A 16,973-nucleotide genomic window follows, 5' to 3' on the forward strand; every position below is an offset into this window, starting at 1 on the left:
CAATATCCACTAAGGCATGAAGCACGGGTGGGAATAGAACCAATAATTGCCAAATTTATCAATCAAGGGTTGCTGAGAGAGTGTAGGTCCCCCTACAACACCCCAATTCTACCAGTACAAAAGCCAAGTGGAAGTTATTGGTTAGTCCAAGACCTGAGGGCAATAAATGCAATAACAAAAACACTGCATCCCATAGTAGCCAATCCTTACACTTTACTTACAAAATTACAAAGTGACTGGATGTGGTTTTCAGTTTTAGATTTAAAAGATGCTCTCTTTTGTCTGCCATTAGCTAAAAGGAGTCAGGAAATTTTTGCCTTTGAATGGGAAAACCCCAAAACAGGGAGAAAGAGTCAGCTCACATGGACTGTATTGCCACAAGGATTCAAAAATAGCCCCACAATATTTGGAGGTCAATTATCCCAAGAACTGGAAGCCTGGACACCACCACTTGGAGAAGGTACACTCCTGCAGTACGTTAATGACCTACCGATAGCAACAAGGACCCGTGAAGACTGCAAGAACTGGACTGTAAGTCTTTTAAATTTTCTGGGACTAAGTGGATATAGAGTCTCCCCTGAAAAGGCTCAGCTAGTCCTCCAGAAAGTTACATATCTGGGGTATGAACTGGCAGGAGGGGAGAGAGCCTTGGGAGACAACAGGAAAGAGGCAATTTGTCAAATGCCCCAGCCAACAACAGCCAAAGAACTGAGAACCTTTCTGGGAATGACAGGATGGTGTAGATTATGGATCTACAACTATGGACTCATTGTGAAACCTTTATACCAACTCCTAAAAGAGACTGGTGGAGCTCACCTATGCTGGACACCAGAGACTAATAATGCTTTTGTAACTCTGAAACGTGAGTTGATGCAAGCTCCAGCATTGGGCATACTGGATGTCACTAAACCTTTTCTGTTGTTCTCACATGAGAGGCAAGGACTGGCGCTGGGACTTCTGGCACAGAAGCTGGGACCATACAAAAGGCCAGTGGCTTATTTCTCCAAGCAGCTGGACGTGGTCAGCCAAGGATGGCCCCCCTGCCTGGGTGCAGTGGCAGCTGTGATCCTGAATATAGAAGAAGCTCGCAAGTTCACACTGGGCCAGCAGATAACTGTTTTTGTCTCTCACACAGTGTCAGCAGTGCTCACACAGAAAGGAAATTACTGGTTAACCCCATCTCGCTTTCTCAAACACCAGGCTGTCCTAGCAGAATCGGAGGATGTGAGTATCCAAGTAATTAACGTTTTAAACCCAGCAGCTTACCTCCAGAGCAAGGCTACTGAGGAGCCTGTACAGCATGACTGCATTGAAACCATGGAGGCAGCTTACTCCAGCCGCCCGGACCTAAAGGACTCTCCACTAGAAAATGTAGAAAACTGGTTCACCGACGGGAGCAGTTATGTCAAGAATGGTGAGCAGCTCGCTGGGTATGCAGTTACAACCACCGATGCTGTCATTGAGGCAAAACCATTACCTGTGGGGACATCAGCTCAAAAGGCTGAAATAATAGCCCTAACTGGAGCCTTGGTGTTGGCCGAAGGAAAACCTATCAACATTTGGACTGATTCAAGGTATGCTTATGGGGTGGTACACGCTCACGGGGCTATCTGGAAAGAAAGGGGTTTATTAACCTCACAGAAGAAAGAAATCAAGCATGCTACTGAAATCATGCAGCTACTGGAAGCAGTGGTAAAACCTTCAAAAGTGGCTATAATGCATTGTAAGGGACACTCCCAGGGTAACACTATCCCTGAACTGGGAAATGCTATGGCAGACAAAACAGCAAAGGCAGTGGCTGGCGGGGATCAAATTCAAGCTCTTGCTTTAATCCCTTCTAACATCCTTATGGGTGAAAAACCCCCACCATATTACACTGATGATTTTAATTTGGTACAAGAAGGGAAGGGACAAATAGGATCTGATGGGTGGGCTAGAATAAAGGATCTCATTGTAATACCCAGAGAACTGCTAAAATTATTCATCCAAAGCAAACATTCTAAGACACATTGGGGAGTTGATGCTTTATATAACCATTTGAAGGACAAAGTGACAGCATCAAAATTAAAGGAAACAATTGAGGACATAACTTCCACTTGTGAAATCTGTCTTAAAAACAACCCTAATACCACTGTTAGGCTAAGCACAGGAACTATCACTAAAGGAGTTTTACCAGGGGATGTGTGGCAAATTGACTTTTCTGAATTACCTAGGAAGGGGGGATACAAGTACCTTCTAGTCCTCACAGACACTTTCTCAGGCTGGCCAGATCTTTCCCTTGTAGAACAAATAAAGCTAGAGAAGTTGTTAAAGCTTTAATACAAGAAATTATTCCACAACTTGGGGTACCCCGGGAAATTAATTCTGACAGAGGATCACACTTTGTAGCCCAGGTGGTGCAGAAAGTCAGTCATTTACTAGGCATACACTGGCAGTTACATACACCATACAGGCCTCAGGCAAGTGGACAAGTGGAAAAGATGAATCACTTAATAAAGCAACAATTAGCCAAAATTTGTCAAGAAACTAATTTATACTGGTATCAGGCTCTGCCCATGGCTTTGCTAAGAATTAGGGTAAAACCGAGGCTCAAAGAAAAATTAAGTCCCTTTGAAATTCTGTATGGAAGGCCCTATGGAACAAATGTGATTCACAATGACAGTGTGGCCCTGGTAGGGCAAAGCTACCTAATACATTATGTAAAGCATTTAGGTCAAAAATTACAATCAATACGCACTACAGTTGTTAATTGTCAACCACCACCACCTGATAAACCCTTTCATAATGTGAAACCAGGGGATTGGGTTTATGTTAAGTCTCTTTCAGGACATCCACTCCAAGAGAAATGGGAAGGACCTTATCAGACACTGCTGACCACTTATACAGCAATTAAAGTACAAGGAAAACCGACCTGGATCCATTATACCAGGACCAAACCTGCGCCAAAGCCAGAGTGGGAGGCAAGAAGAACAGGACCTCTGCGCCTTCAGCTACGAAAAATCAACACAACATGATTTGGACCATACTGGTAACATTGATAATTGGGGCAGGTGCATGGGACCAGAATACATACCTTCGATTGCTCAAAGGTGTTGTTGAAAATTTTAATCTAACTGATTGCTGGATATGTTCCCAGCTGCCTGAGAATTCTGCTAGAGGCTTTCCTTTGGTTGGGGCAACATTCCCTAATACAACAGAAATCTATGCTGCACTTAGCACTAACAGGCTTTCACATTATGTCAACATATCCCTAGATCAACTTCAGTGGAAGTTGGAGTTTGAAGAGCCAATACTTGGGTCCTCACCAGTATCCTGTGTGCAGAGGCGCTGGGAAGAATCTGTACCTAAAAACTCAGGAGGGAATAAGACAGACTCCAAATGCGGGAACTTAACATTTATAGGCAGCTACCCCAACTGCTCAGAATTCTGGACCTATGGGGGGGCCAACATGTGGAATAAGAATCAAACAAGACAAGGACCAAAGCCCAAGGGTTGGCCGGTGCCCACAGGGCAGGGTTGGTACTGGATATGTGGTCACAGCGCCTATAAAGTTTTACCCTTAGGATGGCAAGGCCGCTGTGCCATAAGACCGGTATTTCCCCACATTACTGTTGTTTCTCAACTACAAGGCTTGCTCCAAACTTTTATACGGAGGACCAAAAGGACATCAAACCCCTTAATAGATAGGCCCACTAGATTTCACACCTTTGCCAGATGGTTTATACCGGGACTCAGAGTAAGTGAACTAGAGAAAGCAATAGTGAACCTTTCTGCTACTGTAGAAACCATAATGAATGCCAGTGCAGATGCCATAAGAGCACAGCAAATCGAGATTAAGAGCATCTCACAATTAGCCATACAGAATAGACTTGCATTAGATTTGCTGTATGTCAAGGAAGGAGGAGTATGTACAGTTATAAATACAAGCTGTTGTAGTTATGTTGATTTAGACAAACGAATAGAAACAGATTTGCAGACAATTCTGCAAAAAACACAGACACTGTGTCAGATCACCTTTGACGACACTTCTTGGGGGTTTAAAGAGGTATGGGACAAACTTACATCATGGTTACCCAACTTATCCTGGCTTAAACAATTGTTTGTAATAGCTATTTGTGTTATTGCATTCTTACTTACTGTTTGTATTAGTAGTTACTGTTGTATGATACTATGTACTTGGAATCGCAATGCTTATGCCCAATGGCACAAGCATAAACTTAGAAATAAGATAGAGAAGGGTTCTTACCTTAAAGACATGCAAGATTTGTAAAGAATTACAAATAACCAAAGAAAAGGGGGGATTGAAGAAGGGGCAGTCAATAACTAACTCATGTAAGCACAAGTTAACTATTGGGAGACAGCAAATGTTAGTTCAGACAGAAGATGTTAATTACAAAGCCTGAAAAACCAAATTCACCCTAATCTTGTCAAGATAGAGGGCACAAGGATCATCTCAGAGACCGCTGAATCATTCCTCAAAGGACTACACATGCCCACGGAGAAAGGTGAAAAGTTCACTGAGAGGATGACTACTGGCCTTCATCAGAAAGACCCCCGAGGAAGAAGAGGAGCCTTCCTCAGCGCGACCACCAGGACACACAGCGCATGCGTGACCCGTATGCTAATGATACTAATGACTTCTGAGAAATAATTTGTATAACCACACCTGTCCCAAGGAATGTGATGAATATTCCTAATTTAACCCGTAATACTGTGTTGTAGAGAGCACCAGGTGTGTGTTTTGGAGGAGCGATCCCCACGCACCCGGCGCGCCGAATAAAGTAAATACCCATTTCTCTGACTCTGTCTCTGAAGTGTCTCATGGCCCGGTTGCGGTGCAATTCACCATCCAGCCTGGGCTTAGACATTTTCAGGAGTGGGGCACCCACAGCTTCTCTGGGCAACCTCTGCCACTGCCTCACTACTGTCACAGTGGAGAAATTCCTCTTATTACCTCATCTAAATCTACCCTCTTTCAGTTTAAAGACATTCCCGCTTTGAAGCCAATCTTACAATTGCACGTTCTTGCAAATCTTTCCAGCTCTCTTGTATGCATATATGTACTGCAAAGGGCTTTAAGGCCTCTCTGGGGCCTTCTCTTCTCTAGGTTGAAGAACCCCAACTCTTAACCTGTCTCCATAGTAGAGGTGCTCCAGCCCTCTGAGGGTCTTTATGGTCCTCTCTGGACTCTCCAACAGGTTGTTCTTAAGTTGGGGGCCCCAGAGCTGTACACAGTGCTCCTGGTGGGGTCTCACAACAGCAAAGAGACAGTCACCTCCATTGACCTGCTGGTCACACTGCTTTTCATGCAGCCCAAGATGTGGTTGGCTTTCTAGGCTGCAAGTGCACATTGCTAGGTCATGTTGAGCTTCTCACGGCCATGGCCTTCTCCTGAGGACCCCTCTCAATCCATTCTTTGCCCAGCTTGTATTTGTGCTTGGGATTGCCCTGACTCATGTGCAGCACCTCGCACCTGGCCTTGGACTGCACAGGGTTCATACAGACCCACTTCTCAAGCCTGTTAGGTCATCAGAGTGGGTAACTGGGTTGCTGAACTAAGTACTTGACACAAGTCACAAAACAGTCCAGATCTTTCTGAACTGGCCATCAAAAGTCTTAGTGTCATAATGAGAGACTGATGAGGTGCACTGGAAGGTGGAGAGAAGGAGGCTTACCTGCTGCCCTTACTGGAGAGGCTGACCTTGTATGCAGGAGAGCAGAAGAGCTCAGCAGAGCAGCTGGGCTGTGTTGTGTTGATGCCATGATGGTTTTTTGCCTTTTCTCTTATACTCCTTTTATATACCTTTTAATAGCTTTTGTATTCTTAGTGGTTTTTAGCCTACATTCTTAGGCTTATTTGTCAAGCTAGGAGACTAAACATCTTAGAAGCCTTGTAGTTAGGGATCAGAAGGCCCCAGACACCAAGGTCCTCTCTACAACACATTTTGTAAACTAAAATAGAAACATCCAGGGGAAGGTTCCTTGGGGAGGGGGGCTCACTCAAGGCCCCACTGGGGAATCTTTTGATAGATATGCTAATTAGTAAGACCTATAATGTTATACTTGATCGATTGTGGGTGTGCATTGTGGTGTGCATTTTGGCGCATTCCACCCAGACGTGGTGCACCTAAGGATCCTTAAAATAAATATAGAGGTAAAATCCCTTTATCCCTTCTAACCATGTTTGAGTCTTGATTTTAAGACCAGGAAAAGGCATCAGTGTTCCTGGGAGCTGCAGTGGAGGTACTGTGACTTTCCTGCTGCATGGTGTAGTGTGTTACGAATTAATTTTCTGCATTGTAATGAAAGCATTCTTAAATTTTACTTATTTTTAGAGTATCAAGGTGCTATTGTTTTGTGGATTAAGTGTTCAGTATTTGTCAAGCTTTAGATTACAACTCAGTTCTCTATTGCTTACAGTCCCCCATTGAATCCATCAGATCCCCAAAGGTAACTAAAAGAGATTTTGCTGCAAATCTGTTAAGATTTGGAGAAAGATTGAAGTGCACTTGGACGGAACTCTTCATGGAGAAAGAGATCACAGCTTTCTGAAGAAAGTGTGACCTGGGGTAAGATACATAACAGAAAAGGTAAGTGGTTCTTTTAATGTGCTTATATAACATAGTCAGAAAGTTGTCTATTGAGAAGTAGCAAAACCATGGTAAAAATTTTCTGTGTCAGAGGACCTATATGTCATCACTGGGGGGTTTCAAGGCTGATGATTTTCTTGCTGAAGCTTTAACCTTTCAGTGAAGTCACTTGGTTTTGAGGTCCTTTAATAGCTGCTTATTTTTGGGATTTCACAGAATGTTAATGCCTAGCTCAGTAACAGAAGGGGGAGGTGGGGGTGTTGCTTGTTTTAGTCCTTTGAGGGCATTTTTGTCCACTCCTCCCACCCTGCCAAATAACTTTGTAGTGATATAACACATTAGATGTGTAAATAACTTAAAGAACCCCACCAAAACCCATACTGAACACTGGCATTAATAGTAGTAGCACATTGCTTTTAAGTGGGGCTGCTATGCTGATGTCTTGGGGTGACTTCATGATGTGTATCCCCTATCACTGCTCTATGCCCAGGCATGATTCCTGTGCCTTTCTGTGTCTTTAAAACTGGGTGTGAGAGAAGGAAAAAAAAAGGCCAGATGAACTTTTCAAAGCAGTTTGTGCTTCAAGGTCACTCTATCTTCGCTGCGTGCTTCTGCAGTGGCAAGAGCAGAGGCAAGCACCTTCCTGCTTTTCCTGGGCTCTTGGCTCCTTTTCTCAGAAGAGAGAGACAGAGAATTAAACTCCTTTATTTTCCTGGGACTTCGGTTTCTTCTTCTTGTCTTCTGGACTGTTCAACAATACCAGAACACACCAGGAGACCTTACGCCTTGGCCTGGAGGGGCCCAAGCCAACCCAGCTCCAAAGAGGAGAAAGCCACACCCACAAAGGACTCTGGAAGTTTACCAGGTTCTCTCCAGTGAGAGGTTTTATTATTTAGCATTATTCTTTTCCCATTGTGCATTGTGTCTAATAAATAGGTTTTTTTCTTTCACTTTCCTCCAAGGAATTTTTTCCCAAACCTGGTAGGGGAGGGCTGGCTGAAACCTGCCTTCTATCAGAGGATGTTCATTTTGGACATTCCTCCGAATTTGTCTCAAACTGGGATAGCTGATCAGTTTGAATTTTTTTTATTCATCTGATGAATTATGTGTAGTGAGTTTTGAATATCTGATTTAACAAAAAATACATATTCAAAATGTCAGTGACCTTTCTGCAGGATTTTGGGAGTGCATTAGAAGATTTGACAATTTGTTATCGATTCATTTGTAACAGTCTAGTTATGCTGACATTTGTCCAAGAGTAGTATCAAATTGTGCCAAAATCTGACTTTTATCTGACTTTTAAATGTTGATTAGTCTCTACCTCTTATCTTCTTGATATCCAGCAGATGGTACTATTGACACAAAAATATCCTGTATCTCCTAAATCCATAACCACACCTTCAATTTACTGTTTGGTTCGATATTACAGGCAGTTGTATTATTTCTATTGCAAACCTGGAGAGAGACCTTCTATGTAAACCTTCTATGTAAACCTGGAGAGAGAAACCGTTTTTGGCTGTTTGTTTATAAAGTTATCATGCTTATTTAACTATTTAAAAGGTAAAACTCTTACATGATTAAATTAGTCAGATTTTAACTTGGGACTGCTCAGTTACTTATCATACCTTGTAGTTATTTGAATTTTAAACTTTAGGGATCTTTATTCAAGAGAAGACAGGTGTCTGTAAGAGTGGCCATGACTCAATCATAACTGTGATTTGAGAAGTAGAAGTTCTTGCTTTTGCTATAGGCAGTTCTTAAAGCAATGGAGACATAGACCACTTTGCAGGAAAAGCAAAGGAACAGCTTAGTGCCAGGCCTTCTGCTGGAAAAGTAATTGCAGCATCTGTGGATGCTTATATACACACATCTTTAGGGCCCTGATGTTACTCATAGTCATTAGCTACCTGTTTAAATATCAATAGGAAGCAACTGCAGCTAATCAATGCTGTCACTGGTTTCATGGGAGCAGGTGCAGCCCTGATGTGTGCCTAGTGTCTGTCCGCTTGGGTTAAGCAAGGCTTCAGGGCTGACACTCTCCACAGCAGTTCCAGTCAGCCAGTCCTACTTAGCTGTTCCTTCTCTGGCTGTATGGTCACATGCCACCTTCTGTGGATGCTGAAAGCTTGATGCAGAGAAATTTTCCAGCTTTCTGCCAGCATCCATGTGAAAGCTTGCTTTCACACATGTGCTAGCTGTAAACAGTGAGAGGTTTTAGTAAACCAATCCTTTATCTTGCAGGTGCAAGGTTGTTATGCAGCTTGTTATGTTACTGACTGGAGAAATATTTTGAAATGGGTGTTGTAGGGTTTAACCAATCATTCTAAGAGGTGGATGGTCAAAGGACCAATAACCTTATGCCATTCAAGCAAACCAGGTTATATAAATGAGTTTGGAAATTAATAAATAATTCCATTTCTTTCCTGGACTGAAGTCTGTGTCGTTTTTCTCGCCATCCCCAGTACAACAGCAACAACCTTCCTTGCAGAGTGGTAAATTAAAGGGGACAATCAATTTCTGTTTGTAGAAGAGTTCTTGTATCTGTGTAAATGCCACCTGCAATACAAGTGAGTATATTTGTGGGGTGTTGAAGTGAAAGCTCCTCTGGACTCAGCCCCAGAGGGAAGCCAAAGCACAGGGGTTGAATTAAAACCTTTGGATAAGCTGAGATACATGAAGTCACACCAAAGTGAAATAGAAATAGAGATTTTTAACTTTTAGTAGAAATATATGCTAAGTGCCTTAAACATTAAAAAGCTGCAACAGAGACCTTAAACACAGTTCTTACTGCAGCCATGTTACCTTTTCACAGAATTCTTTACTTTAGACAAAATATAGATAGAATGATACTGTTCACATTTTTGAGATAGAGTGTTCACATAAACAATGAGTTGATAGAAACTGTATAAGCAAATCTGCGTAATACCTATACTATACTTGTGTATGACTTATGACTGTTAGAATTAGACCAGGATAGGCTAAGAAAAGGAAAATTTGAACCGTGTGTTAATCTTATTGGTGAATTAACAAATATAATCCACACTTCTGTGAGAAAAAATATAGAGCATTTAGAAGAAACTAGAATTAGAAGAAGAAACTGTTTTCTGCCTGCTGTTTGCTGTTGCTGCTTGGCTTTATCATGTAACCCCCTTCGAACTCTGCCAAGAAAGCTGTGAGACTATGAAATAAAGAACTTAGCAGAACAGCAGTCTCCTCTGCTCTCTTACCCTGGTCTGAGAAGGAGGGGTAACCCATCTGAGCTCAACAGTGGAGTCCTGTTTTTACAGACCAGCAGGTCAAGCTGGAAGGGAGCATTTCCATCTCTATCCTGGCCTCTTCAGGACCATTTAGGTACTCTATAAAATATGTATAATTGAGCCAATAAGTGGCTAGCTGCAAGAAATTCTGCTGCACTTCAGGCATGCTAAATAGATTGAAGTTGGCAATGGTGCTCATTTTAGACCCTCAGCTAGCTTCTTCTGGCCTCTTCGTTCTTGAGGGGATCAAGAGCATCCATTTGTGTAAAGTCTTCCATCCAAAGCACAATTAGTAGAGTCTCAGGCTCTGAGTGTGACTGTAAGGAATCAACAATGCGACTGATGCTTTTTATTCATAACATTTTATTTATATATGAGGAGGCTGATTCCCACCACAAAGATGATGGAATCTTAAAAGGTAAGTGTTGGGGTGACCCAGCCCACTGCAGGGCTGGGGCAGCGTGCGAATCAATCCCAGCCCCTCCCCTGGATCGAGTTCCCCGAAGAGTCAGACTCAGGGGGCTCCTCAGAAGCCTAAGCCGCACCCCCCCGGGCAGTGCCCGGGTACAAGCCGCCTCCCCCAGTTCAGGAAAATTCTCGGTTACTCGGTCGTTCATTGGTTCTGTTATAACTCCCGCCTCTCGGTTTACCCCCAGTGGTTCTTGTTACATTGTATCCTCCCCCTGGCTTATAACTCATTGGTTGTTTTCCCCTTCCACCGGAGTTTTCAAATTCCCTATAAAACTGAGGACAAGGCTCCGAGGAGCCGTCCCATCCCATCCCAGCAATCCAACCTCATCATGATCCCACCGCATTAAACCTGTTGGAAGCCAGACCTGAACAGCTTCTCTCTTCCTTTGTCTCTGAGCTAACGTGAGCCGATCCCATCGGCTCCTGCCATGTTTCCTCTGCCGAGAAGCCAGCTAGCTAACCCAGCAAGCAGCTCTTTTCCTGATCCCGAAGTCGCTTCTGTGACAGGCAGAAGTAACACAGCTGGACTCTCTCTGGCCTGGGGCACGCCAGAGTTGGTGCCTCGAGCACCAAACGCTACATTAGGTAAGTTCTATGTCACCTCAGTACCTTTATAGTACTTCCACTGGCATTCATGATAGAAAAAAGACAAGGATCTCTTCTTACTGCTTCTACATTAGGGTCCTTACTATTATAATAATGGGCTGTGGGCCAAAAGAAAAGAGATGGTTGCATAGCATTGGCACAATTTAGTGACTTAGTATTTTGAGTTGTCCTAGTGGAGCTCTCAAGAACTCCTTCTGACAAGAACCTTAGATTTGTACCGATCTGGAAACATTTGACAAAGATTTCCAGGCAGTAGCTGGTTTTGGACAATTTGGAAAACTAGCTCTTAAATCCCTAACTTTAGACAGAAGATACTGTATATGTCCATAGTAGAATATTAGCAGTGAAATAATAATGAACTTTAATTTTTCCCTCTACTTGGATGGGATTCAACCCCAAATGTGGGGAAGGACATGGGATCTGTAAGGAACAGTTAGATGAATATATACAATTAATACTTCATGGCAGATTAAATGTACTAATTCTCAACATCATTGAAAGTTTTTGAGACTTTTTAAAAAGACGGTAGCAAGGCTTGTTTTTTTAAAATTTATTTATTATTCAAACTTTCTAACCAGAGATGAGCAAATACAATATAGTGTTTAATTCTAGACCACAGATGCAGATATTCATTGTTCACTTCGTGAGTTTCCTTGAATTTCTTTTTACGTTTTAGCGTAGGGGTTACTGTGAACATCAGACTGCAATCCAAGCTCTATAAGGTCTCTGAGAGTACAGTTTTTGTTAAGATCCATGAGAACTGAGCTTTTTTTTAAACTATACCTTAGCTTGCTTCAGTTTTCAGCTAACCTTTGAGGTTTTCCTTCATCAGCAATTAATCCCTTTTTATTAGTTTCACATATTTTGCCATAGATTGTCACATCTGCTCCACAGAAACAAGACAGGTTTAAGGATGTTGCTAGTTGGTGACTAAAAACATGCACACTAAATACAAGCCCTTTGTCCATACAATTTCCTTATGTGCAAAAAACTATACATATGAAGCACTGGAATTTCTGGAAAAATTCAGTGTAAAACTCAGTAGCATCATATCCTTGAATAAAATCTGTAAAAGCGTATAATGATAAACTCTGAATCCCAGTGAAGCTCCTTCCAATTTCTAACTAAACCAAAGAATGCTTATAGGTACTGTGCTGAGCATGTTCTTATGATGCTTTTGTCAGTCCAGAATACCTCAGTTAGACAGTAATTAGGACTGCGAAAAGAACATCTGTTTACAGTCACCGTATCTAAGCATAATTTTGCTTAATGAAATAGCTTCTGTTTGAGTACAAGGGCAGTTAAAACCAAGAGGAAGATTTCACTGCTTTTTAAGGTCAGTTTGCACTCTGCTTGCCTTTGTGCTGTGATGCCTTTTCCTGGTCTTAAAATCAAGACTCAAACATGGTTAGAAGGGATAAAGGGATTTTACCTCTATATTTATTTTAAGGATCCTTAGGTGCACCACATCCGGGTGGAATGCGTCGAAATGCACACCACAATGCACACCCACAATCGATCAAGTATAACATTATAGGTCTTACTAATTAACATATCTATCAAAGATTCCCCAATGGGAGGCTCAAGTGAGCCCCCCTCCCCAAGGAACCTTCCCCTGGATGTTTCTATCTTAGTTTACAAAATGTGTTGTGGAGAGGACCTTGGTGTCTGGGGCCTTCTGATCCCTAACTACAAGGCTTCTGAGATGTTTAATCTCCTAGCTTGACAAATAAGCCTAAGAATGTAGGCTAAAAAAACACTAAGAATACAAAAGCTATTAAAAGGTATATAAAAGGAGTATAAGAGAAAAGGCAAAAAAACCATCATGGCATCATTGCTACACAGTCTGAAAAATCACGATGCACTAGACTCCTTTCCAAGCCATACAGCTTCCTCCCTCAAGCGTATTAGCAGAGGTAGATTTGGACTTACTTATCTAAAATGACTTCTAGACAAGTACAATGTTTCCCACAACTGGATGAGAATGGGAGCAGATAATTATTGGCCTTTGTAGATTCTGCTTGATTTTGCAGGCACCTGATATTCTCTAGCCCTTCTTGGGGCACCTCTTTCATATCTTGGATATGGAAGGGAATGAAGCTCTTGCACATCTTGCTTCTGCATGTCAAATAACCCTCACCGGTTTGACACAGGGGTTTGCAGTCTGTTCGCTGCTATGAAGTCTGGATTCAAAGAGACTGGTACAGCTATAAAGCACCCTGTTAAAATATATATATTCTGGCTTAAATTTTGTCCTGCTCAAAATTGGCTTGATACCGCTGCTCTAATACTTTCCTCTTTGGTTCTTTTTCTGCTAGTTGACCACTCACTAATATGGGTCATTCTGTAGAGTTGCATCTTTAGACTTGAGAAATGCTTCGGCCTTTGCCAAAAAGAATGGCATAGGAAAAGTGGGCTGTGAGAGCAGGGACATCTTACAGAGCCTTCTACAAGGCTCTTGCATTTTCATACATAAGTGTACTGTTTGTGTGTGTTTGCATTGGGTTTTTTAAAAAAAACTCGTTTCTTTGCTTACTGGGGAGCAGTACTTGGATTCACTCACATGTTTTAAATCAGTATTGCAGGGATGGGGGGAAGCCCAAAAAGTGAAGGACACAGACATGCATTTCTTTTTCTTTCATCCTAGAAATGTGACTTAAAAGTTAAACCTTTACCTTAAACAAAAGTAATACACACTTTCTCTACCAAAACAGAGCATCACAAATTGATGTTTGCATCCAACACATGCTGGAGTGTCTGACAACATACTTGACTAAAATCTACCATTTTTCTCTTTCCAATTTTTGTGCAGAGTATCAGACTAGATCTTAAGGATAAAACTTTTAGAGATATATAAATTATTCTGCCACCATGGGTGCATGTTCTGATATGTATGAGAAATGTATGGTAACCTGTATGGATTCCGCGAATGTACCAATACTTCTTTCCCTTAATTGTGTCCTTGAAACAGAAAAGAACATACCTAAACTTTACATAGACACATGGATTATATCTAGTGATAAATACATGAGTAATGATTTTAGGATTTCATTTACAGTGAAATTTCACATCATAGTCAAATAAATAGAGAATATTATTGAAATTGGAAAACTAAAGGTAAAAATCAATTCTGTAACATAATAATGAAGTTCTAGGAAATTCTAACAAATTGTCAGAGTTATATGGAAAAACAAGAACATTTGACACACTGTTAGAACAAATATAATTCTGGTGTGTCAGTTAAGAGTAAGTAAACTATGTAATATCTTTATTTTTCCATTTAAAATAGTGTGATTTTAAGAAAAACTTCATAAAATTATATAAAACTTCTGCTTTCCTTGTGACTGACTATATTTAGTGAAGGCTCTAGGAATAATTGAACAGAAATCATCACACAGGTTGTATAGGTTTCCTCCCACTAATCATAGCGAAAGTCAGGAAATAAATGAAGATGTGGTAAACTTCCAGAATTTTGCTGATGTATTGTGTTGCTAACCAATCTTGTTGCAATAAATTATCTTTATTCACTGGTGTTTCCAAAAATGGTTACCATACTTTTCAGGACACATCAGTGTCTGAGAACGTTAGTGTTTTAATCCATACTAGAAGAGAACGGCAATGAGAAGAGGATTTCATGTTCCCAGGCTTTTATTGCCCTCTGATATCCATTCACAGTGAATCAAATGTATTCTTGTTCATGATCTCCTTTAAAACAGATCAGCAGACAATAAGCCTTTCCAGGGAAACACTGGACTTGTACAGTGATTAAGATGCCATCCAGCCCTTGGCAGCTCCTGGCCAGCATTGGGAGCACATGGGAGGTTTTATGATTGTGGAGGTTGTGGAGAAAAAGCTGTGCAGGTGGAAAAAGAGGAAGAGTGGAAAGAGTGGTAAGTATAACTGCCTCATGCTGGCTCTGACTTGAATATTCTTGACTGCATCTTCAGAAGCAGCTCTCACTAACTGGCTGGAGCATTTAGAAAGAAAAGCTGTCTTTTCTGTGAACTGTAGATCAAGACTCAGTCTTGTTAGTTTAATGTTTCCATGGGAACATTGTGCATATTTATTCTATATAGTTGAACACAGACTCTGGATTCAGACAAAGTTACATTTCATCCTAGAAACAAATTATCATTTAAAACAATGAGTTAAAACAATGAGTATGCAGAGCTACTGTACTGTATGTGCTTTTCTGTGGTATATCAGTCCAAACACTGAGTCACTTCCAATTGATAGCTGACTAGAAATAAAATACAAATGTGTCTTGAAGCCTGCCCATTTATCAGTCAGACTTTTTTTTTATGAGCAACCCTTCAGACTACAAAAGGAAACTTTCTTCAAGCACTATAGATTATATGTACTCAGCCACAAGTTATGTAATAGCATCTGTAGAAAAACTTGCTTTGTAGATCTGTCTGGCTTCTCCTTCTCATCCTTAAGGCCTCTAGGAATCTCTATAAAATTAAGTTATACCAAATGTGAAACTGAGGGACAAGTGGAATAGTCTGCATTCTCCAAGTCTCATGTCATATTAGAGGAGCCAATGAACTGCAGCAGTGTTGGATACAAATGAGCATTACCAGAACACTCAAGCACTAATGTGGTACTGTGGGAACTGTTAATAGTACAGATATTTCTGATACTGCAGTGACTGGCTGAAAACAGACAAAATAGCAAAGAAAGGACAACAATAAGCATGCTGTTGGGGATTAATTCTATATGCCTTTTTAACTGCCTGTTGCAAAACATTTGTACTACTGGCTTACTGAGGTATGTTTTCATTACTGCTGTTATACTTCCTATTTATCTCCATTTTTTGTTATTGACTTGTCAATGACTAATTTCACCTGATATTTTATAACTGTGTTAGCAGAATAATTGCAACTGGATTGCCAATGTGAGAGGTGTTACTTATTGTTGTATTTAAGGAATTTGTAAAACCAGAGACAGGTATGAACTGTACTCACAAGATGGTAGTTGTGCATCAGACAAATGAGAACTATGCCCCAGTCTCTTCCAATGCAGTGTTATTGATATCCAGTATAAATTAAAAATAGTCTTCCACAACATTTTCCGCCAGGTATCTTTTTAAAATAGTTTCCTCACTAAGGTTTGGAATATATTTATATTTGGTACTTGAAATAGAAATGTACAAAGCTTGAAATGCACACTTCAGAAAGCCAAGATATGACTTGGAAAAATACCAGTGGAAATTCATTTCAACCATGAAGCTATAAATTCATATGTAAGAAACAGAAGAGGAACAATACAGTACCATTAGATATATGATTATCTGAGAATTTATTGACAAACAAATAATCAGTGTTTTATTTAAATGCAAATATTTCTGAGTGCCTCACAAATAATGTCTAGATATTTGAAGAACATCTACTATCTCTATTTTTAACATATAATTCTAAAAGCCAGCAGCTGATTATTTGGGGGGGAAAAAAAGGGTTGTAATGAAAAAGATCCCAGAACTCTGCTTATTGTTCCACAAAATAAACTGTCATGGGGGCTTCATCATACAAGACCTACTACTAAGTATGAACAGCACCACAGAGCTCCTATCATTAAAGCAACCATTAAGGTAAATTTAAGTAGTTTCTTTTTGTTAGTAAGATCTGCCTGGTGAGCTTTGAGGTTTGTTTTGTTTTTTCATTTTCCCTATCAAGCCTCTTATGGTATATTTACACACTACAACTGTCAGAAACATGTTTAGAACCTGAAGAAGGGTCGGAAGGAGGATCCGGGAGACTACAGACCAGTCAGCCTGACCTCGGTGCCTAGCAAGATAATGGAACAGATCATCTTGAGTGCAATCACATGGCACCTACAGGATGGCTGGGGGATCAGACCCAGCCAGCATGGGTTTAGGAGGGGTAGGTCATGCTTGACGACCTGATCTCCTGTTATGACCAGGTGACCTGCCTGGTGGATGCAGGAAAGGCTGTTGATGTTGTCTATCTGGACTTCAGCAAGGCCTTTGACACTGTTTCCCACAGTAAACTCCTGGAAAAGCTGGCAGCCCATGGCTTGGACAGGTGCA

This window comes from Aphelocoma coerulescens, chromosome 5 (assembly GCF_041296385.1).
Source record: "Aphelocoma coerulescens isolate FSJ_1873_10779 chromosome 5, UR_Acoe_1.0, whole genome shotgun sequence".
Classification (NCBI taxonomy): Eukaryota; Metazoa; Chordata; class Aves; order Passeriformes; family Corvidae; genus Aphelocoma; species Aphelocoma coerulescens.